This window comes from Neofelis nebulosa, chromosome 17 (assembly GCF_028018385.1).
Source record: "Neofelis nebulosa isolate mNeoNeb1 chromosome 17, mNeoNeb1.pri, whole genome shotgun sequence".
Taxonomy (NCBI): domain Eukaryota; kingdom Metazoa; phylum Chordata; class Mammalia; order Carnivora; family Felidae; genus Neofelis; species Neofelis nebulosa.
The window spans coordinates 58,393,880-58,414,842 of NC_080798.1; the positions used below are offsets into that span (position 1 = coordinate 58,393,880).

A 20,963-nucleotide genomic window follows, 5' to 3' on the forward strand; every position below is an offset into this window, starting at 1 on the left:
TTGCCGTGCCTCAGCCCCTGCTTGCCCAGGGCCCTTCCTAGCCACGAGGGGCGGCCACCCAGCCTTCCCCAAAGTCTGGGAGTGGCCGGCAGGGTCCTAGGAGGGAACAAGAGGCTCAAGAGGGGTGTGTGGGAAAACACAGTCGGCCTGGGGGGGTCCCGGAGCCTTGTCGCTGAACGGAGGGGATAGGACACCAGCCCAAAGGAACTCCTTTAACGTTTCAATCACCATTTCATTATTTTCCCCCTTATTATAAAAACAGTACTGGGGCGCCTGGGTGGCGCAGTCGGTTAAGCGTCCGACTTCAGCCAGGTCACGATCTCGCGGTCCGTGAGTTCGAGCCCCGCGTCCGGCTCTGGGCTGATGGCTCGGAGCCTGGAGCCTGTTTCCGGTTCTGTGTCTCCCTCTCTCTCTGCCCCTCCCCCGTTCATGCTATGTCTCTCTCTGTCCCAAAAATAAATAAAAAACGTTGAAAAAAAAATTAAAAAAAAAAAAAAAAAAAAAACAGTACCAGCCCATTGTTAGAAAAGCGAGAAAATAAAGACACGAAAAGAAAACCCCAGGCCACCTAGAAAATTGTACTAACTTACAACACGTTGTACTAATTGTAAGGTTTGTTCGTTTCAGGGCATGTACGTTTTACCTACAGAAAGGAAGTATCCAAGTAGCAACAGTATCAGAGGCCGGGTGAGAAGAGGGGCAGGTGCGGGGCAAACACGGAGAGCAGAACGTTGGCACCTGTCGCCGCTGCGGGACTCCCCAGACGACCGTGTTCGCCTTGCCTGTCTGGAGGTTTCCACAGTGGAGAGCGTTTTTTCAAAAGCACCTATAAAAAAGCAGGAACTTTAAGAGTCGGCTGAACACAGGCTCAGCCCCCAGCCCTACTGTGTGACCTTGGGCTCACCACCTGTGTAAAAGGGGACCCTGACAATACCTCCTTGCCTTGCCTATGCTTAGAAGAAAGAAGTCTGGGGGCGCCTGGGGGGCTTAGTTGTGAAGCGTCCGACTTCGGCTCAGGTCGCGATCTCGCGGTCCGTGAGTTCGAGCCCCGCGTGGGGCTCTGTGCTGACAGCTTGGAGCCTGGAGCCTGCTTCGGATTCTGTGTCTCCCTCTCTCTCTCCCCCTCCCCTGCTTTCTCTCTCTCTCTCTCTCTCAAAAATAAACATTAATTTTTTTTTTTTTTAAATAGAAGTCTCTGGTGTGAGGGTAAAGGGACAGGGCAGGGGCCGGACCCCCGAGGTGGTGACGGCTCCCCCGTGGCTGCTGCCTGCCCCCTCCCTACCCCGTGTTCCCGTGGACCCTGAGCAGTGCGTGAGCACGACTCAGCTTCCTCCTGCGTAGATCCACGTGGGACCCACCGCCTCCTGCGACCCGCGCGCCTAGGCTCTGCCGGCCATTACGCGACTCTTCCCTGTACGAAGCTGGGCACCTGATCGGCTCCCTCTCACATCCTTGGCTCCCTTCGCTCGTGGGGGCTGCAATGAGTTGAATAACGTCTCCCCCAGTGTCCACCTAGAACCTCTGAAAGCGGCCTTATCGGGAAAGAGGGTCTTTGCAGATGTCATTAGCGACAGGGGTCGTGCTGGGGTAGGGGGGCTCTAGTCCAGCAACTGGTGTCCCCGTAAGAAGAGAAGGCAGAGGCACGGGGACACGGCCGTGCGACCCAGGGGCTGAGACTGGAGGGATGTGGCCACTGGCCAGGGACCGCCGGCAAGACCGGAGCTGGACAAGGCTCCAGACCGTCCCCTGGCGCCCTCGGAGGGAGCTCGGCCCTGCCCGCACCTTGACTTCGGACCTCAATAGGACAGACCTCCGCTGGGGGCTGGTGACCTGCCTGCTGTCCCGGTCCTCTGACCTCACACCTGCGCCCTACACTTTTGATTATCCCTTTGGACGGTTAGTCCCCTCCTGAGCAGGCCCGGCTGCGAGTCTCGTCCAGGTCGAGAGGTGCCCACAGCGGAGGAGGCCCCTTTGCCCCGGGGATTCTGGGTCCCGTCCCCGGCACCTTCTCGGGTCCTTGGCCAGAGAAGCATCCCCGCTCTGGGTCCTTGTCCCTCGGCGCTCCTTCCTGCCGGCTGCGCATGAGTGCGCCTCTCCTCGCGGAGAAGCTCTCCCAACTGACTTCCCCAGCCCTCCTCTCGTCTGCTCCTGCTCAGTAGAACTTTGGAGAACAAGTGGCCTCTGTTTCCGTCCCTCCCTCTCGCCTTTCCAGCCACTGCCTCGTTGTGGTCACTAAATCTGGTGCCCTTCCTCAGCCCTGTCCCCTGCTGGCAGCATCCAGATCTCCCTGTGTGTCCCTCCCTCCCTCCTTCCCTCTCTCTCCCTCCCCCCCTCTCTGTCTCTGTCTGTCTTTCTGTCTCTCTCCAGCTTCTTCATTAAGGACTCATGCAGATAATCCCCGTGATAGCCAGACCCGGGGAGCCCTGTCTGGCCGGTTCGCATTCGCTCCTGACTCACTCAGAAGCCGTAACAGACTCTCTCCTCCCAAAGGGTGGGTTTTCTTTTAAAAAGCAGGAGTTGGAGGGGCACCCGGGAGGCTGAGTCGGCTGAGCGTCTGGCTCTTGATTTCGGTTCAGGCCATGATCTCACGGTCTGTGAGTTTGAGCCCCATGTCAGGCTCTGTGCTGACAGCTCAGAGCCTGGAGCCTGCTTCAGATTCTGTGTCTCCCTCTCTCTCTGCCCCTCCCCTGCTTGCGCCCTGTTTCTCTCTGAAAGATGAATAAAGATAAAAAAAAATTTTTAATGTCAGCTTTTCAGGTAACCGAGTCCTGGGGTCGCATTCCTGGGTCGACCGCCTCGCCCTCAGGGTTTCCAGTAGTTCGTCAGGCTCGGGTGCAGGGGTCCCCGGGAAGGCGTCTGGTGGCTGTGGTCAGCGCCCACCATCGGCTGACTTTCTGTGCGGGAGGTGGTCCTCCGTGCCCTGGGTGGGCCTCATGCAATCAGTCGCAGGCCTTTTGAGCCAAACTGAAGTTTCCGGGGGACGAAGAAAGTCTCGAGGCCGCAGCGTCAGCTCCGGCCTTTGGACTTGTCAGCCCTCACGACCCCACGAGCCAACCCCTTACGATAAGTCTGTCATCTACCTGCCTGGTTCTGTTTCCCTGGAGACCCCGGCTCTTCTAGGATGAAGAGAAGCTACGGGAACCGGGTCGGGGTTCGGCCGCTGGGGACGGGCGTCTGTGTTGCAGACAGTGGCCACAGGAGGGCAGCAGAGACCCCCTAATGGGCACCTCCCGGGTGGCGCGGGCAGAGCGGCCCGGGGACCTGGAAACACAGGGCAGGAAGCACACACAAGAAAGCACGGCCTGAGCCCAGATGGCAGAAAGCAGCGGGTGGGAGAGGAAGGGCGACGTTTGAATTCACGTCTTAGAGGCTTTTAGGAACCTTGAAAAATGGAAACCACCTTGTCGTAGGGCCACCTAGAGACATCTTGCGGCCAGAGGGAGAACAGCTAGGAGACACGGAGGGACGCAGACCTCCTGACCCTTTGCCCGGAATCCAGCATGGGCCTGCAGAGAGCAAGGACGGTCTCCTAGGAGACCTCATGGGACTGTCACACCCAGGAAGTGAGCACGGACGCAGTGCTGGCATCCAGTACCCTGTCCGGAAATTCACGCGTCCCCCATTGTCGCATGTGGGTCCCTGCCGACTCAGGAGGGGCTGCGATCCCTGCCCGATTCTTCGTCTCCTTAGAGTGGGAAGTGCCCTCAGCCTTTTTTTTTTTTTTTCTTCCAGGATACTGACTTTTCTATTTTGCAACTTTTTATTTGGAAATAACTTCAGTCGTACAGAAATAACGCAAGACTCTTTCACCCAGACTCCCCGATTGCAAACATTTTACTGAGTTTGTCTCATCGCCCTCTCTCCCTCTTTCCGTGTAGTTTATTTTCTGAACCCCCGGACAGCGAGTTGTGGACCCGACGCCCCCTCGGACCCAGACCCTTCGTGTGTGTTTCCTAAGAGCACGACCGGCCTCTTACGCGGCCACAGAGCAGACAGCAAAATCAGGAAATTACCTCTGCTTACACAGTATTATTCTATTATCTCATGTACGGACTTTGTTCAGAATTCACGCTTGTCCCGGTAAAGTCGTTCTCGTGAAGAAGCAAACATCATTTTCTCCTGCTCCAGGATCCAACCCAGGGTCACCTGCTGTCTTTAGCTGGCTCGATTCTGACGTTGTTGTGGACTCTGGGCCAGTCGTTTTAGGGGACGGGCCTCCATTGGGGTCATTGATGTCTTCTGGAACATCAGGTTTCACCCTTAGGAGGAGCTCTCCCCGGTGGCCCTGGGTCTGGGCAAAGTTGATCCTCTGTCCAGGATTAGGTGTTCCTGAGTGTCCCCTCCGCCCTGGCTCCCGGCTGCTGGAAGGGACACGTCCCTACGTGAGCACACAGGTCCTTGCCTCGTGGAGCTTTCTGTCCAGGGGCCCGAGTCCGGGCTCCTAGCTGGGACTCAGGACAGGCCAGGACGCCCCCACTGAGTCTCAGTTTCTTCATCCGTGAAGTGGGGACAGTAACTTCCCTCATAAGGTCACCTTGGGGAGATGTTGGGAAGGGACCCTCTGTGTCTGGCCCTAGTAACCCAGGGAGGGATGGGGGCATAAGGTCCAAATGGGCAGAGGGCCTGCCCCTACATGTGTACCCACATGTAGCCTGACCTTGCTGGGCTCAGGGAGCTCTGCCCTCCCAGGATCCAGCCTCAGACGTTGTCAGTGCAAAGACTGACTTTCGTTTTCCAGCAGCCGCCTCACCCTGTGCTGACATTTCGCAGACTGGGCAAAGCCGGAAGGCCAGCGCACGAACTCAGGGAGGGGGTTCACCTCGGGGGCGCTGCAGACCCCACGGTCGGCAGTGGTTTCGCGGTCCCGCCGGGCCCCGGCGTTCCTTCCGATTCCGAGTCCGGCTTGGGGGGGTGTGTGCGGGGGTCCCGGGGGTCGTGCCGAGAGGCCCCAGTGGCACCGGGGGTGGGTAGAGCTGCCAGCCGGGTCCTGGTGGGGGAAAGCGGCAGGGTGGTCCAGACCCCTGGGAGATGGCTCCATCCCAAACGCGCCTGCGCTGGGGGGCGTCGGGCCAGCCCCGGCCGGGTGTGGCCGGCAGGGGGGACGGCAGAGTTTGTGCCCGGTTGCTGGGCCTCAGACTGGCAAAGAGCAGCCGACGGTAAACCAGAGCGGCCCAGCTCCAGGTGACGGGCGGCCCCTGAAAGGTGTGGGGGTGGGAGACTCACCCTGCCCGCCCTCCCCCCCCCCCGCCCGACTCTGACTTCTGACCTCCAGGACGTGACATAATCGACGTTTGTGGTCATTTGCTCCACCAGCCACAGGAAACTCCCTTTAAATTCCAAGTCTAGCCGTTTGTCCCCTCTCTCGGGCTGGCCACGGAGGACGAGAAGACTCTTCGGGCACCTGTCCGGGGGGCGCTGACCCTGGCGCCCCCACCCGCCCTCAGCGGCTTCCTCGTGCTCCCCACTCCCGGACGGGGGCCCTGAGCCCCCGACCGGACCCCCGGCGCTTTGCTCCGGCTCTTTGCTGCTGTTTTCCCCGTGGCCTGAGCCCTGATTCCCAGCCCACAGACCCTCAGGGAGGAGGACCGTGGAGCCAGACTGTCCCAGTTCACATCCGTCCCTGCTGGGTGCCTTGGGGCGGCACGTGCCCTCTCGGAGGCCCAGTGTCCTCACCCGTATAGTGAGGGTGGGTCGTGACTGTTCTCCTGGCTTCCAAGGGCATCTTGTGAAACACCCATGAAGCTCTTTGCCGCATTTCCTGATGATGTCACTTGCTTTTTTTTTTTTTTTTTTATTTCTTCACGTTTATTTATTTTGGGGAGAGAGAGAGAGACAGAATGTGAGCAGGGAAGGGCAGAGAGAGGGGGAGACACAGAATCTGAAGCAGGCTCCAGGCGCTGAGCCGTCAGCACAGAGCCTGACACGGGCCTCGAACCCACGAACTGCGAGATCGTGACCTGAGCTGAAGTCCGACGCTCAACCGACTGAGCCACCCGGGTGCCCCTGCTCTTTCTTGTTCCATCTTTAGGGCCATGGTCAAATGTCTCCTCCCCCTGGGCTTTGTATCTTCCGTGCCGGGATACGTGGTTTAACTACCTGTAAGGACAATACAGTTACTAACATTTATTGGGCTCTTACTGTGTGCCAGGTACTGGGCTAAGTGCTGTACACAGAGTGATACATGTCACAATTACTGTTGTGGATAATAATTATCTGTTCCGTCTTCATGCTTGCCCCAGCCTCTCACACATGGTAGGTCCCCTACAGCCCCTCTGCAACTGGCTGGAACTTCACCCCCCGGCCAAAAAAATGATGCATCATTTAGAAATAGTACTGGTTACAAGTAAAAGGAAACTCCGAATAACCATGGCTTTAAGAATATGGACATTGATTTCTCACCTGTATGATGTCGTGATGTCAGAGCCCAGGTTTCTCCCTTCTCTTTCCTCTATTGGCTTCTACTCCTAGAGTGTCTCCTGGTCCAAAATAGCTGCTGGAACTCCAGCCATCACATCCACCTTCTAGCTGCTCAGAAGAAGGGGGCGGGGCGAGGCAAAGAAGACCAGGCCCCTTCCTTGACTTAAGTTGTGCACATCACTTTGTGCTCACATCCCGTCGGCCAGAACCCAGTCATACAGCCACACGCCTAGCTGCAAAGGAGGCTAGGGAATGTAGCCTAGGCTGCAGGGCCTGACTTTTGGCAGGCCTCACAGCTACCAACTCCCCAGGGACTCAGTTTGTACCCACACCCACAAGAGCCCCGGCCTCAGGGAGCTCGATGTGGACTCCCTTGGTCTTTCCCAACAGGGGCCCAACGTCAGGGATCTGGGGAGCTTGGCAAACACCCTGTGCTCTCTGGAACTCAGAGTTCATGTGCTGACCCAGCACCAGTGACAGGCCTGATGTCCTTCCTCCAGGCCAGCGGGCTCCCTGGGCTCGACATCATTTTTGTGGCATGCCTCACTGCCCGTCTGCAGTCTTGACCAAACAATTAGGAAAGGACTCTCGGATTTCTTCAAATGAGCAGAAGAAAGCAAAGAAACCCCAAAATATGTTTCCTTTGGAAAACCCAGGGATGATTTCAAAACCCGATGATGCACAAGTCGGGAAGGGGCTGGGGTAGCTGCTCTCCGGGTCCACCTGACAGAAAAGTCCAGGAGGGCTGCGGGAAGGGCCCCCGGGCCCTTGTCCTGGGGGAACCGTGCCGTGTGACCTGCCTCGGGTCACCGTCCGTCTCTGAATCTCGTGTTCTGATCTGTATGAGGGCGAGACCGAGTGTCCTCCCATCTGTGCCGCCCTGGAGACCGAGCGCCCTGTACTCTGACTTGCGTATCGCTTTCTCACGGGCAGCCGGCTGGGTGCTATCTCTGGACCCCCCGCTCCGGGGAGCCCAGCCCCAGCTCCCCTCTTTGCTCCTGCTGAGCCCCTGGCCGCACAAACACTTCTGTACAATGGGAAAGCCTTGATCCCTTCTAGGCAAAGGGAAGATAATTTAGGAGCAATTGCCATGTCCCTAGGAAAGGAGGACAGGAAAGGGTGGTGGGGAGCGTAAAACCCTGGGGACGTGTCTTACTTACATTTTTCACAAAGCATTTCCCCCTGATTATAGAAAATCCAGAGGGGGCGCCTGGGCGGCTGAGTCGTTGAAGCTCCATCTCTGCTCAGGTCTTGACCTCAGGGTCGTGAGTTCAAGTCCCAAGTTGGGCTCCGCGCTAGGCGTGGAGCCTGCTTAAAAAAAGAAAGAAAAGAAGAGAAAATCCAGGAACGTAAGTAGAGAGAAAAGCCCATAATCTGCCATCCAGGGAGTGACATTTAGATACGTTTCTTTACTATGTCTTTTGTAAATGCTTTTTTTTTTTTAACGTTTATTTATTTTTGAGAGAGAGACAGAGCACGAGCAGGCGAGGGGCAGAGAGAGAGGGAGACACAGAATGTGAAGCAGGTTCCAGGCTCTGAGCTGTCAGCCCAGAGCCCGACGCGGGGCTCGAACCCACGAACCGTGAGATCGTGACCTGAGCCGAAGTCGGAGGCTTAACCACCTGAGCCACCCAGGCGTCCCTGGTAAATAATTTTTATAATTTCCTAAACTCTGCAGATCACAGGCATTCCCGTGTTGTTTCTTATAAACTCTGCCTTGGTGTGATTTTTGTTATTAAGAAGGATTTCAAGGGGCGCGTGGGTGGCTCAGTCAGTTAAGCGTCTGACTCTCGACTTTGACTCAGGTCATGATCTCCCGGCCTGTGGGGTCAAGCCCCGCGTCAGGCTCTGCCCTGTCACTGTGGATCCCGCTTGGGGTCCTCTCTCTCTCTCTCTCTCTCTGCCCCTCCCCTGCTCTCTCTTTCTCAAAATAAATGGAAAAAAAAAAAAAAAGATTTCAAATATATGGAACCGTGGGAAACCATAGGACATGGCGATCTGCGTACCCACCGTCGAGGTTGGCCTCGGCCGGCCACTTGTTAATGACTGTGCGATATTCCACGACAGGACACGTACCTGGACGTGGTGGGTTACTGAACAAATATCGATGAAGCACCCGCCCTGTGCCCGGGGGCCACGTCCGGGAACAACCAGCCTTGGCATTTGCCGAGGGTCTGACGCACAGCACGTCAGGATGCATCGCAGCGGCGGCCAGGGGGAGAAGTAAAAATTTCTAACCGTGCGAACGCCACGCCAGCAGCCTTCCTGGGGGCTCAGCGCACCTCGCGGGGGAAGGTCTCCCTGAGGACTTTTGGCCCATAGGTTCGGGACCCTTTCGCTTAGTAGGACGGAATCCCCAGGGCATCCCCGCCCCCGTCCCCCCACCCCCCCCCCCCGTGGGAAACCAGCACCGAGCGGTCCCACGCTTTCTACAGACACATCGACTATTCCGCGCCGACCCCCAGCCCCCCTTTTGGGGACCCCCCCACAGCCAGAGCAGCCCCTCTGCTTCCCAGTCGCGGGCCCGCGGACCGGTTCTGACCTGCTGCAGGCCTCAGTGTTCTCGTCTGTCAAATGGGACGAGTACGTCAGCCTCCTCCCTCGCGGGAGGAATAAGCCACACCGCGGCACGCTGACAGGTTCTGGCGCAGAGTCAGGGCTCCAGGGCGATTTTATTCCTGGTCCTGGAGCCGGGGGGACTGGCCGGGCCCGGGGTAGGAACTTTCTGGCAGAGCGGGGAGCACGGGGGGGGGGGGGGGGGGGTGTGAGCCAGGAAAGTGGGAAGGCACCCAAGACAAACTCTGCTGACTTCAGGGTTCCGCTGCAGCCCGCGGCCCCCGTCCAAGCCCAGGCCGCCTCCGTCAGCGGGAACAAAGGGTGACCTCCCCGCAGGCTCCCTGATCCCACGGGGACGGCTCAGCGTCGCTGTGCTGAACTTCTTTCTTTAAACGGTAAGTGCTGAGCGCTCGGGTTTCCTCTCTCCCCGGGGCGGCCCCGGCACACCCGCCCCGATGAATCGACCCCGCGCCACGTTTGGCCGAGATGACCACCCCCGAGGCCGAGTCGCGGGGGCCGGGCCTCGGCCAGGCCGGGGCGCCATCCGGGAGCAGAACCGCAACCCCGCGGCCCGGCGGTCACCCCCGCCCCGACACCGAGTCCCTCCCGGGGCGGTCCCTCCGAGGACGAGGCCCGCCCCGGCGGGGGCCTGGAGTGGCGGCTAGGGATGGGAGCGGAGCTGAGGACTTGGAAATTCCCACGCGGCGCCGGCCTCGGTGTGGCCCTCCCGCCTCCAACCGACAGGCGATCTTTAGATCGCGAAGCAGGTGCAGTCAGGACTCCGTCAACGCAATTCGTTTTGAGCAGCTGCTCCGGGCCGGGCCTCGGGGACCGCGGCAGACAAGGCAGGTGCGGGCCCTGATTTCCTGGGGCCTCCGGCCGGCCGGCGGGAGGCCCCAGTCAAGCCAGAGCATGGCGGGGTGGGGTTGGGGGGCGAGGGCTTCGTTCAGACGACCCGACCCGGTAGGCGAGGGAGTTAAGAGTCAAGAGGGAGTCGCCCCCACCCCCACGTGTGGAAGCACAAAGAGGGACAGTGACCGGCCCGGGCGAGGACGCGGAGAAGTCAGAGCCCACGTGCGCTGCCGGCGGGGCCTCTCCTCCAGAGGTGACGCCCGGACCGGCCGTGTGACCCGGCCGTCCCCCTCCCGGGGACTCGACCCAAGGCAGGTGGAAGCGGCCGTGCGGAGCCGGGCGTGCAGACCTTCGCAGCAGTGCCGTTGTCCCCGGGAGCCGGAAAGTGCCCGCGACCCAGAGACCCGTCAGCGGGTGAACGGATGGACAAGACGTGGGCCCCACCGCGCGAGGGACGTGGGTCGGCTCCAAACAGGAACGGAGCGCTGACACGGGCTGGGACCGCGTGCTGTGTGACCGCATTTACGTGACGTGTCAGCAACAGGGACGTCGCGGAGACAGGAAAGGAGACTCAGGGGGGCCGGGGCTGGGGGAGGGAGAGTGGGGTGACGCCGAAGCCCACGGGGTTTCGTCCGGAGGTGATGAAAACGTCCTGAACTACGTATGTGACGCTTGTGAAGCCATTAAGAACCGCCGAGCTGTGCGCCCTAAAATGGTGAATGTCACCATACGTGGATTATATCTTAACATCAGAAACAAGGCAGAGGAGGGGCGCCTGGGGGCCCAGTCGGTGGAGCGTCCGACTTCGGCTCAGGTCGCGATCTCGCGGTCCGTGGCTTCGAGCCCCGCGTCGGGCTCCGTGCTGACGGCTCGGAGCCTGGAAGCTGCTTCGGGTTCCGTGTCTCCCCGTCTCTCGGCCCCTCCCCTGCTCACACTCTGTGTCTGTCTCTCAGTAATAAATAAACGTTAAAAAAAAATTTTTTTTTAAATAAATAAATAAAAGCAAGGCAGAGGAAAGGGCCGGGAAATGGGAGCTTTAGATGTTTCACAGCTTTCTCCACTCAGAAGTCCTGGAAAGTCTATACGGTATTCATGCCTTTGAAACTTTCCAGGCTTTCAAAGCCAGTAACTGCAACCTCTTCTTCAAGGTCTTCTTGCCGGGGGTTATTTCTGTGGCCCGGACCGTCCAGGGAAGGGGCCGGTACGTTTTGAGCACAGTTGCGCACAAACACAGGCATGTCAGGAACAGCAGGGAAGTCTGAGATGGCCACCTCTTTGTTTCTCTCTGGAGGTCTAAACACCATCCAAATCTTTCTGCCCTTCAAAGCCAGCCCTTGCTGGGTCCTCTCAGTTTGAATGTAAGCCTTTTCATGAAAGAGGTTAGAGAGGGTACTGCCACGTACTGTTGGGCGGGTTGTCCACTGTGCAAAGCGGCGTTTATTAAACGTTGCTATATACCAGAAACTGTACTGAGCACTTTACCTGTGATGAACTTTGCTTAATCCTCACATTCACCCTTCAGAGAGGGTTACTATCCTCCGTTTATGAAGACAGGAGCCTTGGGAAGTTCCATGATTTCCCCCCAGTTCACCCTCCTTTCCCGGTGGCTTTGGGAGCCACGCAACTCTGGGGGGAGCCTGGCCTCCCCAGGCCTCCCCACAACCCGGGGAGCCCAGGGAGCCTGCGCCTGCCCGTAGCTGAGCCTTCGCTGCTGGAAGGGCAACGGTTAAACCCTCGGGCCAGGGATCGAGCCGACCTGGTCCAGCCTTGCTGACTCTGTTTTTGTGGGAGCCGTTTAATCGCTCTGGGCCTCGATTTCCTCATCTCTAAAGTGGTCGGTAATGATGTCTTTCTAGAGTTGCTGGAAGGACTGAACGATTTTACACCCGCAGGAAACCCCCGGTCCGTGCTGAGGCTCAGAGTCACGGGTGGGCTGCATTTCCCGCCAGTCCCCGAGGGCGGGGGGCTCCGCTGTCTCCTTCACGGCAGTACCCGGTGCCCGGTGCAGTTCCTGGCTCGAGGTCAGCCCGTCGGTAACAGTTTTTGAACGAATGAATGAGTGCTGCTCAGCGCAGGGGCTGGGCCCACACTGCGGGATGGGCCTCCGGAAGTCGCCGGAGCCCCGGTAGGAGAGGCCACGGCCCCCGGGTGCCCCCTCCCGGGCAGAGGTCGGCTTCTCCTCCGTGGGTGGTCCCGCCCTGGAGCTTGATCAGCGCACAGCCCAGAAAATGCGGCTGGAGGGGCCGCCACGCAGTGGGGGAGCTGAGGGAGGAGGCCGGCCTCTCCAGTTTCGCCCCTGCCAGCACCCGTGACCTTCCCCACCTGGCCCTGTCCATCTCACCGGCGGCCCTGGCCGCCAGGGACCCTGCGGGGCCCGCCCGGCTTGCCTTTCTCACGGAGAGGGACAGCTTCTCCGTCTGCACTTTCCTCTCCGGCTCTCAAGTTACATTCCATTCACAAAAAACAATCTAGATCTTAAGACGTGTGAGCGCATTATAAGGCAAAAAGCGAGGTGGAAAAATGTGGTCAGAGAGCGAGCTAGCTGGGATTGGGGCACAGGAAGTCGCTACGCGCTCCCCCTCTCCACCCACCCACACACACATGCCAGCTGGGAAGCCTTCCCATCTGCTGCGTGGGCTTCCAGCCTCAGAGTTGCCCGCTCGGTGGAGGGGGTTGTGGGGGCTGAGCCAGGAAGGCAAAGAAATTTGGAGGACAGTCATTCCGTCCCTTCTTCTTGGCCAGGGCTGCTGGGTACAGTTGGGCAGGTTGTTCACTCTGTGAGAGTGGCTGGCTGCATTCCACGAGCCATGTGCCCTGGCCTGGGACTCTGTCCCCCGGCAGGAGCATCTTCCCCTCCCCAACAAAGGTACTTCTGCACAAGGGGTGCCTGGTGGCGGGGGGGGGGTCAATCAGCCAAGCGTCCGACTTCGGTTCAGGTCACGATCTCATCGTTTGTGAGTTCGAGCCCCGCGTCGGGCTCTGTGGTGACAGCTCGGAGCCTGGAGCCTGCTTCGGATTCTGTGTCTCCCTCTCTCTGTGCCCCTCCCCTGCTCACGCTCTGTCTCTCTCCCTGTCTCTCAAAAATAAATAAAAACATTAAAAAAAAATATTCACAGATACTGCTTGGGCTAGTGATCCTGGCTTCTGTATCTTTACTTCTTAATTTGCCTAAAACAGAACTTTGCTAAGCGTGACCCCCCCCCCCCCCCTCGCGCGGATATTCCCCATGGCTCTCGTTGATCTACCGGACAATGATAATAACACCCGCCTTAACTGACCATTCTCTATGTGCCCAGACGGTGTTCAGGGACTTTGTATACAGCGTTCCTTCCCCAGGAGCACACACAATCTTTATATTATAAAGTATAACATGTATACAGAAAACTACATAAAACTTGTATATACTGTTTAACAAATTATAGAGTTTTTTTCCTCATTATTTATTTTTGCAAGAGAGAGAGAGAGAGAGAGCAGGGGAGGAGCAGAGTGAGAGGGAGACCCAGAATCCGAAGCGGGATCCAGGCTCCGAGCCATCAGCACGGAGCCCGACGCGGGGCTCGAACCCACGAACCGCGAGATCGGGACCTGAGCCAAAGTCTGATGCTTAACCGACTCAGCCCCCCAGGCGCCCCAACACTCTTGAACCTCACAGCAGCCCTGTGCGTAGCTATTACTATCCCATTTTCCAGATGTGGAGACAGGCGCAGAGGGGGTAACTTGCGGGCCTGGGATCGTCCAGTAAGGGGTTGGGGCGGGATTTGAACCCCGGCCTCTGGCCGCATAAACCCATGGGAATCCCCTGCTGCTTCGTCTCGGGGCGTCCTCACGGCAACCTGCTTCTCTCCTTGTTCCCATTTCCCAGGCGGGACCCTGAGGTCACAGGCATGGCTCGCTTGTCCAGGCCTCCGTCCTTACACCGTCACCCAGTCCCTGTGCACACGGTAGGTGCTGAAATGCCTCTCTTCTGGAAGGTTGCGGGTGCATTCGAGCCCAGCAGCGGCCAACCCCGGCTCCAGGCAGTTTTGCGAGCGGCACGGGGACCCCGCCCGCGTGGCACCTTCCTCGTGCCCAGGAGAGACTTGTTTCGGGGCCGAGTCCCAAGGATGCCAGTTTTCCCTCGCGCCGCGTGGCCGCTCGCGGGGGCCTTGGCTGAGCACCCCTTCACCCCGCCGAGCTCTGCACACAGTAGGGCCCGCGTGGAACAGAATTCCACACGGGGCGGGGGTCTCGGCAGCTGGAAGACCGGCGCTCAAACCCCAGCCCCTGCTCTTGTCGCCCGGAGAAAATTACGTCGCTGCCCTCCAGCCGCCTCCTCCCGGTCCCGTGCCCGGGGAAGGCGTCGGCACACAGTAGGCATGTTTCTTTCCCGGACTCGAGACGCCGGCAGTGGCGGATCTGGCGGCCCGAACAAAACCAGAGACGGCTTTTCACATGGACTCCTTATCCACGTGGCCCCACAGGCTTATTCCTGTTCTGGGATTTTTTTTTTTTCTTTTTTCTTTTTTTTTTTTCCCCGTCGCATCTGTCAGTATCATAAATACTTGCAAGGGCAAGAAAAAAATTCCCCCAGACTTTACGTCAACACAAACAGCCCTAATTGGTCCTGGAGCCTCATAATTCTCCGATTGTCTTGACCGTGTGTATCTGGGAAATTCACAGCAGTAAAGGTGAAGGGTGTTTTCATCCGTGAATGGATGTCTTCAACTGAAATTCGGCTCCAACCCCTCGCCTTGGGGCACTTTTTCTGTGTGTGAGCAGAAATCGGACTTATCGCTTTCTTAGGGGAAGGAGAAAATGCATGAATATTTAATTATTCGGCTGCCAAGAGGGGAGGGGTAGGAGCCAAGTGAATAGAGAACCGGGTTTTTCTTTGCAAAGGCCAAGGCAGGATCCGATTAGCCCTTCGGATCTGTGTCTGTCCTCCCCCGCTTCGTCGTGTTGGGGGCCACAGGCTGTCATGTTTCTGCTACCCCGGCGTCTCTAGTTCTGGAAAGGATCAGCTGTGGGCGAGTTTGGGTAATTTCCGGTCTGTTCTTCTGGGCTCCTTGGCATATGTTGTTCTGCTCGCAACAAACCTACGAGCAGGGGTGGTGTAGGCGGAGCCAGCGTAGGGGAGAGGGGAGGGGAGGTCCACGCAAGGCTTTGGCCAAAGAATTGCCAGCCCGGAGGGAGGGAAAGGGGGTGGGGAGCCTGCGGCCGACCTGTGGCTGATGAGGCTAGAACATTCTGCAACGTGGAAGCCAAAACATTCCGGGAGAAACATTCTGTAGCTTCCAGCCTTGGAAGTGGAGGAAAAGGATTTCCTCTTCGGGCAGCTTCTGGGGGCTCTGGGGACGGCCCCCACCAGTGGCAGAGAGGGGCGGGGGCGGGGGACAGGAAACGGGGTCGAGAGACTGGGCAGGACCAAATTTGGAGATACGCAGGGGCAAGAATTTCAGCCCCGGTGGAATAGGGCTCTGTAAACACAGAGCGTCCTCCTGTGACTGTGATCCCGGGGGCAGCCGCCTCTGCTTCTGGGGCGGGTAAACTGAGGCACCAAGCTGCCTCCACTTTGCAGAGCGAGTTTCCAGGAGGGCTGCATGGCTGTGGAGAAAGACCACAAGCACGTTTCCCGAGCAGCAGCCGTGTGCACAGACTTCTGTTACACTCCCGGGTCCCTGGCATGCCCCACAAGGGACAGGCCATCAGGTCCCTAAGACAGATGTGGACCCTGAGGCTCAGAGAGGTGAACAGTCTGACCCAGTCTCCTTAGAAAGAGTTTACGTTGGGGCGCCTGGGGGGCTCAGTCGGCGAAGCGTCCGACTGGGCTCAGGTCACGATCTCACAGCTCATGAGTTCGAGCCCCGCGTCGGGCTCTGCGCTGACAGCTCGGAGCCCGGGGCCTGCTTCTGCTTCTGTGTCTCCCTCTCTCTCTGCCCCTCCCCCACTTGTGCGCGCGCTCTCTCTCTCTCTCTCTCTCTCTCTCTCTCTCTCTCTCAAATAAACATTCAAAAGAAAGAAAGAAAGAAAGCTTAAGTGTATATCAAGTGTAAAGGCATTCTCTATAAACTGTTGAACATAAAATAATGAAGAATTCAAAATTGTGATACCAACTGTTAGGAACGATTACGACCATTGCATTACAGGGACTGTTAGATCGAGTTCCTCTGTTGCTGTCTGGCAGAAAATTGACATAATTGATGTGCACATAGCCCAGCTTTCCCATCAGTAAGGCGATAATAAACATACAGAAATATTTGTTTAAATTATAAAGATGTCCCCGATGCAAACAGCATCCCCTTGGATGTGGTTCTTTGCGCATTGTGCAACCTAAGCAACTGACCGTGGCAACCCTGATGATAAGCAGCCCTGATGCATAAGCAGATTTGAACTTGGGACCGCCTTCCGGAGCCCGGGTACCCCACGGGCTCATCCCATGATTTAATTGGCTTGTGACGTGGCCCCACCCCAGTTTCTAACCTCAAAGACAAAGAGCAGTGACGGGTCAGAAGGGAATAAAAGGGATAGCGGAGGTGGGGATTATACAGCTGGCCCTCGAACAACGCGGGCTTGAACTGCACGGGTCCACTTAGGTGTGGCGTTTGTTTCCCCAATGAATACAGTGCTATCAATGTCTCCTCCTCATGATTTTCTTTAGAGTTTTTTGTTTTTTGTTTTTAACGTGCATTTATTTTTGAGAGACACAGAGAGATAGAGCGTGAGCGGGGGAGGGGCAGAGAGAGAGGGAGACACAGAATCGGAAACAGGCTCCAGGCTCCGAGCCGTCAGCCCAGAGCCCGACGCGGGGCTCGAACTCACGGACCGCGAGATCGTGACCCGAGCCCAAGCCGGACGCTTCACCGACGGAGCCCCCCAGGCGCCCCATTTTGATTTTCTTCACAACCTTTTCTTCTCTCTAGCCTACTTTATTGCAAGAATACAGCGTATAACACACATTACGTCCAAAATAGGTGTTGATTGGTTGCTTCTGTCATCGGTGAGCCTTCTGTAGGCTCTTAGCGGTTCAGTTTTGGGGGAGTCAAAAGTTATACGTGGATTTTCGCCTGCAGGGGTGGGGGGAGGTCGGGACCCCTAACTCCTGTGTTGTTTCCAGGGTCAACTATATATACAGTTGCTATCACTCCCTCCCCAGTGCTGGTACAGGGCCCGGCACACAGTAGGCGCTCATTAATGCAGATCGAATGAACCACTGTGCGTGTGCGCGAAGGCTAAGGCCGCCTCCCCCCCCCTCACGCCTTGTCTGACGCCCACGTGGCACCGAGCCCGGGGACGGTGGCAGATGGAGGGGCCACCGTGTGAAACCCCGCTGAGCCAGGGGAATCGGCCCCGGGACACCGTGGACCGTGTGAAAGCCACCAGCCAGAACCTCTTGTAATCAGGGACAATGCTCGGCCCTCTGTCCCGAAGGACATCCCGGGGTCTCCGGAGGCCAGAACGCCCTTGCCAAGTGGCCTGGCCCCCTGCCCGCCCAGCACCGCCTTCCAAGGGCGGGACCCACCTGGCGACTCCTTCCTCCCAGCTGCTGGCTCCGGGGGTTCCGGCCACACCTTTCCTGTGGCCGCCCCTTCTCTTCCCGGCCCCCACCCTGCTGGCCGGGCCGCTCCACTTTCTGCCTGCCACCACCCCCAGGCTGTCAGGGCAGTTCCCCCTGGAAGGAGGTGACGAGCAGGGAGTTGAGCACAGGGGTGGTGCTGGCTGGGGCCCGGGCGCCTGACTCGCTTGTCACGCTTGGCAGGGGTGGGTGTGGAGAAGGGGGGGCTCGTCCGTGTGGGTGCCCTCCTCCCCGACTCGCTCGGGCTTTGCCCAGCAGCCCTGAGGCAGCTGTCACCCCCACCTGCCACATGGGGGACGTGACTGAGGTTACCAGCTGCGGGCAGGGTTTAGGCTCAGGCACATCCGAGGCGCCCGGGGGGCTCAGTCGTAGGTGCACGACTCTGGGTTTCGGCTCGGGTCTTGGTCGCACGGCTTTGTGGGTTCGAGCCCGGCGTCGGGCTCAGCGCCGACAGCTCAGAGCCCGCTTGGGGCTCTCTCTCCCCTCTCTCTACCCCTCCCTGTCTCATGCTTTCTCCCTCCCTCTCAAAATAAACAAATAAACTTTAAAAAATGTTGGGGCGCCTGGGTGGCGCAGTCGGTTAAGCGTCCGACTTCAGCCAGGTCACGATCTCGCGGTCTGTGAGTTCGAGCCCCACGTCAGGCTCTGGGCTGATGGCTCGGAGCCTGGAGCCTGTTTCCGATTCTGTGTCTCCCTCTCTCTCTGCCCCTCCCCGTTCATGCTCTGTCTCTCTCTGTCCCAAAAATAAATAAAAAACGTTGAAAAAAAAAAAAATTAAAAAAAAAATGTCTATCTTTGGGGCGCCTGGGTGACTCAGTCAGTTGAGGCGGCCGACTGCGGCTCAGGTCACGATCTCACGGTTCGGGGGTTCGAGTCCCGCGTCGGGCTGTGTGCTGACGGCTCGGAGCCTGGACGGAGCCTGCTTCGGATTCTGTGTGTCCCTGTCTCTCTGCCCCTCCCCCGCTTGCTCTCTGTGTCTCCCCAAAATACATAAACATTAAAATATAAGTAAATAAATGAATGAAATAAAAAATATATGTATTTTTCAAAAAAAAAAAAAATGCTCAGACACATCTGCCTCCCAACCGGGAGTGACTGACCATGCGACCGTCCTGCCTCACAGAGGCTCTGCAAACCCCGGGGCTCCGCGGGGCCCAGCATGTTCGGGCCGCATCTGCGCCTTGTAGAGATGCAGGGGTCACGGCCGGATCCCCACCCCCCACCCCTGCCCACCTCCTGGCTCCAGTAATACCCCAACAACGCAGAAAGTAGAGTGGCCTTTGCCCAAACAGCAGTTCTTAGGGGGAGGCCACAGCGACTACGTTGCTTCTTTCTGAAGTTTCTCCAGGATGGACGCTGGGGGTGGGGGTGGGGGGGGTCACCACCTACACCTGGCGGGCAGACGTCTCCCGGGAGCCGGGCGGTCAGGGGAACGTGGAGCGGAGGGCAGGAGGGGCGCGGAAGCGAGGAGAAGGGAGGCAAGGACCGCAGTCAAGCCACAGGACCGGGGGGGTTACAGGTTACCCAAGACGCGGGGCAGCTCCCGGGGGCGGGTGTCTGTCCCTCCCAGCCCCCCCCAGCAAAGCCTAATCAGTCGGAGCCACTGTCCTGCTGAGGAAAGTCCTGCCGGACTGCTGACCACCCCCCCCCCCACTTTGGCCTGGGGGTCAGGAGCGCCGTGTCCGGGCCTCAGTCCTGTCAGGCATTAGCAGCCGTATTCCTGAGCGGATTCATCGCCACTCGGACCCTCAGTCTCTTCGTCTGAAAAGTGAGTGCGACACGGTCCCTGACTCGGGGGTGCGTGGTGGGGAAGGGACAGTGGTTGTGAGGAGGAGAGAAGCTGTCATGATGGAATCAAAGTGCTTCTTGGTGTTCCCACAAGCGGGAAAGAAAGGAAGGAGGTTCAGGCCATCCCCAAAAGGTCAGCGCGAGGGTTAAGGGAAAGAATCCTCTGTTTCCTCCAGGACTTGGCCTTGGTTTGGCCCGCTTCCTGCTCCGAGAGGGCCACGCAGGCCTGCCCTCATTTAACTTCTCCACCGTTCAGCGGCTTTGCCAGGGCCTGACCCGGCGAGGTTGGTCTGATTGTCCTCAGCCTGCGTTTTAAAGCGAAGATAGGCAGGGAAACTGCGGGACCTGCGGAAACGGTCCCCCTCCTCGCCGCAGTGCACGCGGCAGCTGCCCCCCCCCCCCCCCCCTTCCAGACGCTCCCATTTCGTGGTGCTCTGATGCTCCAGGTCAGTGGGTCGCCCAGGGTGGTTCCTGTGCCCACAGGCCCGGCGAAGGAGCCAGCGTCGCGGCTCCAGAACTAGAAGCGGCCCTGCAGAGACCCCTTGGGGCTCCGCCTGGCTGGCGAGCGGGTGCGGGCACCGACCTGCTGCAGGAGCTCTGGACCCCAGCCCCCCTCCCCCTCCCCCGCCCGCAGAGCCGTTTTGGGGAACAGGAACGTCATCCCGGTATTGCATCGCACAAGGTGCGGGGCTCAGGCTGGTACTTCCCCGCACCTCCGCCCACCTAGGAAAAAAATCTCAGGGAAGGACTTCCGATTGGTCCTCCTTAGGTCACATGCCCCTCCCTGCACCAATCGCAGTGTCTGGGAGAATGGCAAATTGTGATTGGCCAGAACCGGGTCCCGTGCTCTCCCTCGTTGCCTAGAGGCAAGGGCAAACTCTGGTGATTGGCACCTGGCCCCTGAACCTCAAGGTCGGGGCCAGCAGAAGCCCATTCCCCAAGGTCGGGGCCGCAGTGTCACCGGCAGGGGGTGGGGGTTCTGGGCAAACCCTGCCAGATGGCCACACCCAGGCCATGTCCAAGGTGGGGTGAGGGGAGCGGGCTGTGTGGGGTCGGTCAGGCAGGGGGAACGCACCCCCTCCCCGCCCCCCCCCCCCCCTTCTGCCATGTGTCCACAGAGAAGGGGTGTGGTGACGCCTCCTGTGCGGTCGCGGTGCGGTGGCCGGGCTGTCCCGATGCCCCGGGCCTCCCTTCCCCGCCGCTAGAGCACACGTTGCAAACATCTGCCCGGCAGGGCGGCTGCTGGGGGTCGCCTCCTGGAGCTCCCCGCTGCTGACAGGAACCAGCTCTCGCCTTTTTATTACCCGCAGCGCACATCTGGGAACACTCTGGATCAGTCTGGTCGAGCCAGTGGGCCGAAGAGCTGACTCCCGGCCAAGCTCACGGGGCGGGGGGAGGGGGGGGGCGGCGGTGGCGACAGCCCGGGTCTGGGAAGCGCCGCCCCCCCTACACACCCCTCCCGCAAAGCTGCCCCGTGTGACCGCTCCTGGCCGGCTGCCACGGAGGCGGTTGTGTAACCAGCCTCGTCCAGGAGGGAGGGGACGGCCTGGGCCCAGGGCGGGGTCCCCCCGGCCAGGCTGGCCTGCCAAGCCCAGGGAGGGGGCCTCTGGGGTGGTTTTAGGTTGGGGACGTGATGGGGTGGGGGGTGCTGGGGCTTCTCTGATTAGGGCTCAGCAGTGGTTACCCCTCCCCCACTTCCTCCCTCGCCTCCGTGTCTCTCCTCCCCTCCCCGAGACTTCGCATCTTCTCCTTGGAGGAGCTCGGCCTTAAGCCCCACCTTTGCAACTGAGCAGGGGGC

The 20,963-nt window shown here is 59.0% G+C and overlaps 2 long non-coding RNA genes across 2 annotated transcripts in view; one reads left to right on the forward strand and one right to left on the reverse strand.

Moving 5' to 3' along the window:
* Positions 1–20,963, forward strand: part of LOC131499105 (uncharacterized) — a 61,900-nt gene that overhangs the window by 12,745 nt on the left and 28,192 nt on the right. The gene's annotated exons all lie outside the window — the stretch shown is intronic.
* Positions 5,872–9,123, reverse strand: LOC131499106 (uncharacterized). Its single transcript, XR_009255728.1, has 4 exons — positions 8,960–9,123; positions 7,578–7,725; positions 6,400–6,525; positions 5,872–6,096 (listed from the first exon to the last, which is right to left on the reverse strand). It is a non-coding gene; the product is annotated as an uncharacterized LOC131499106 (long non-coding RNA).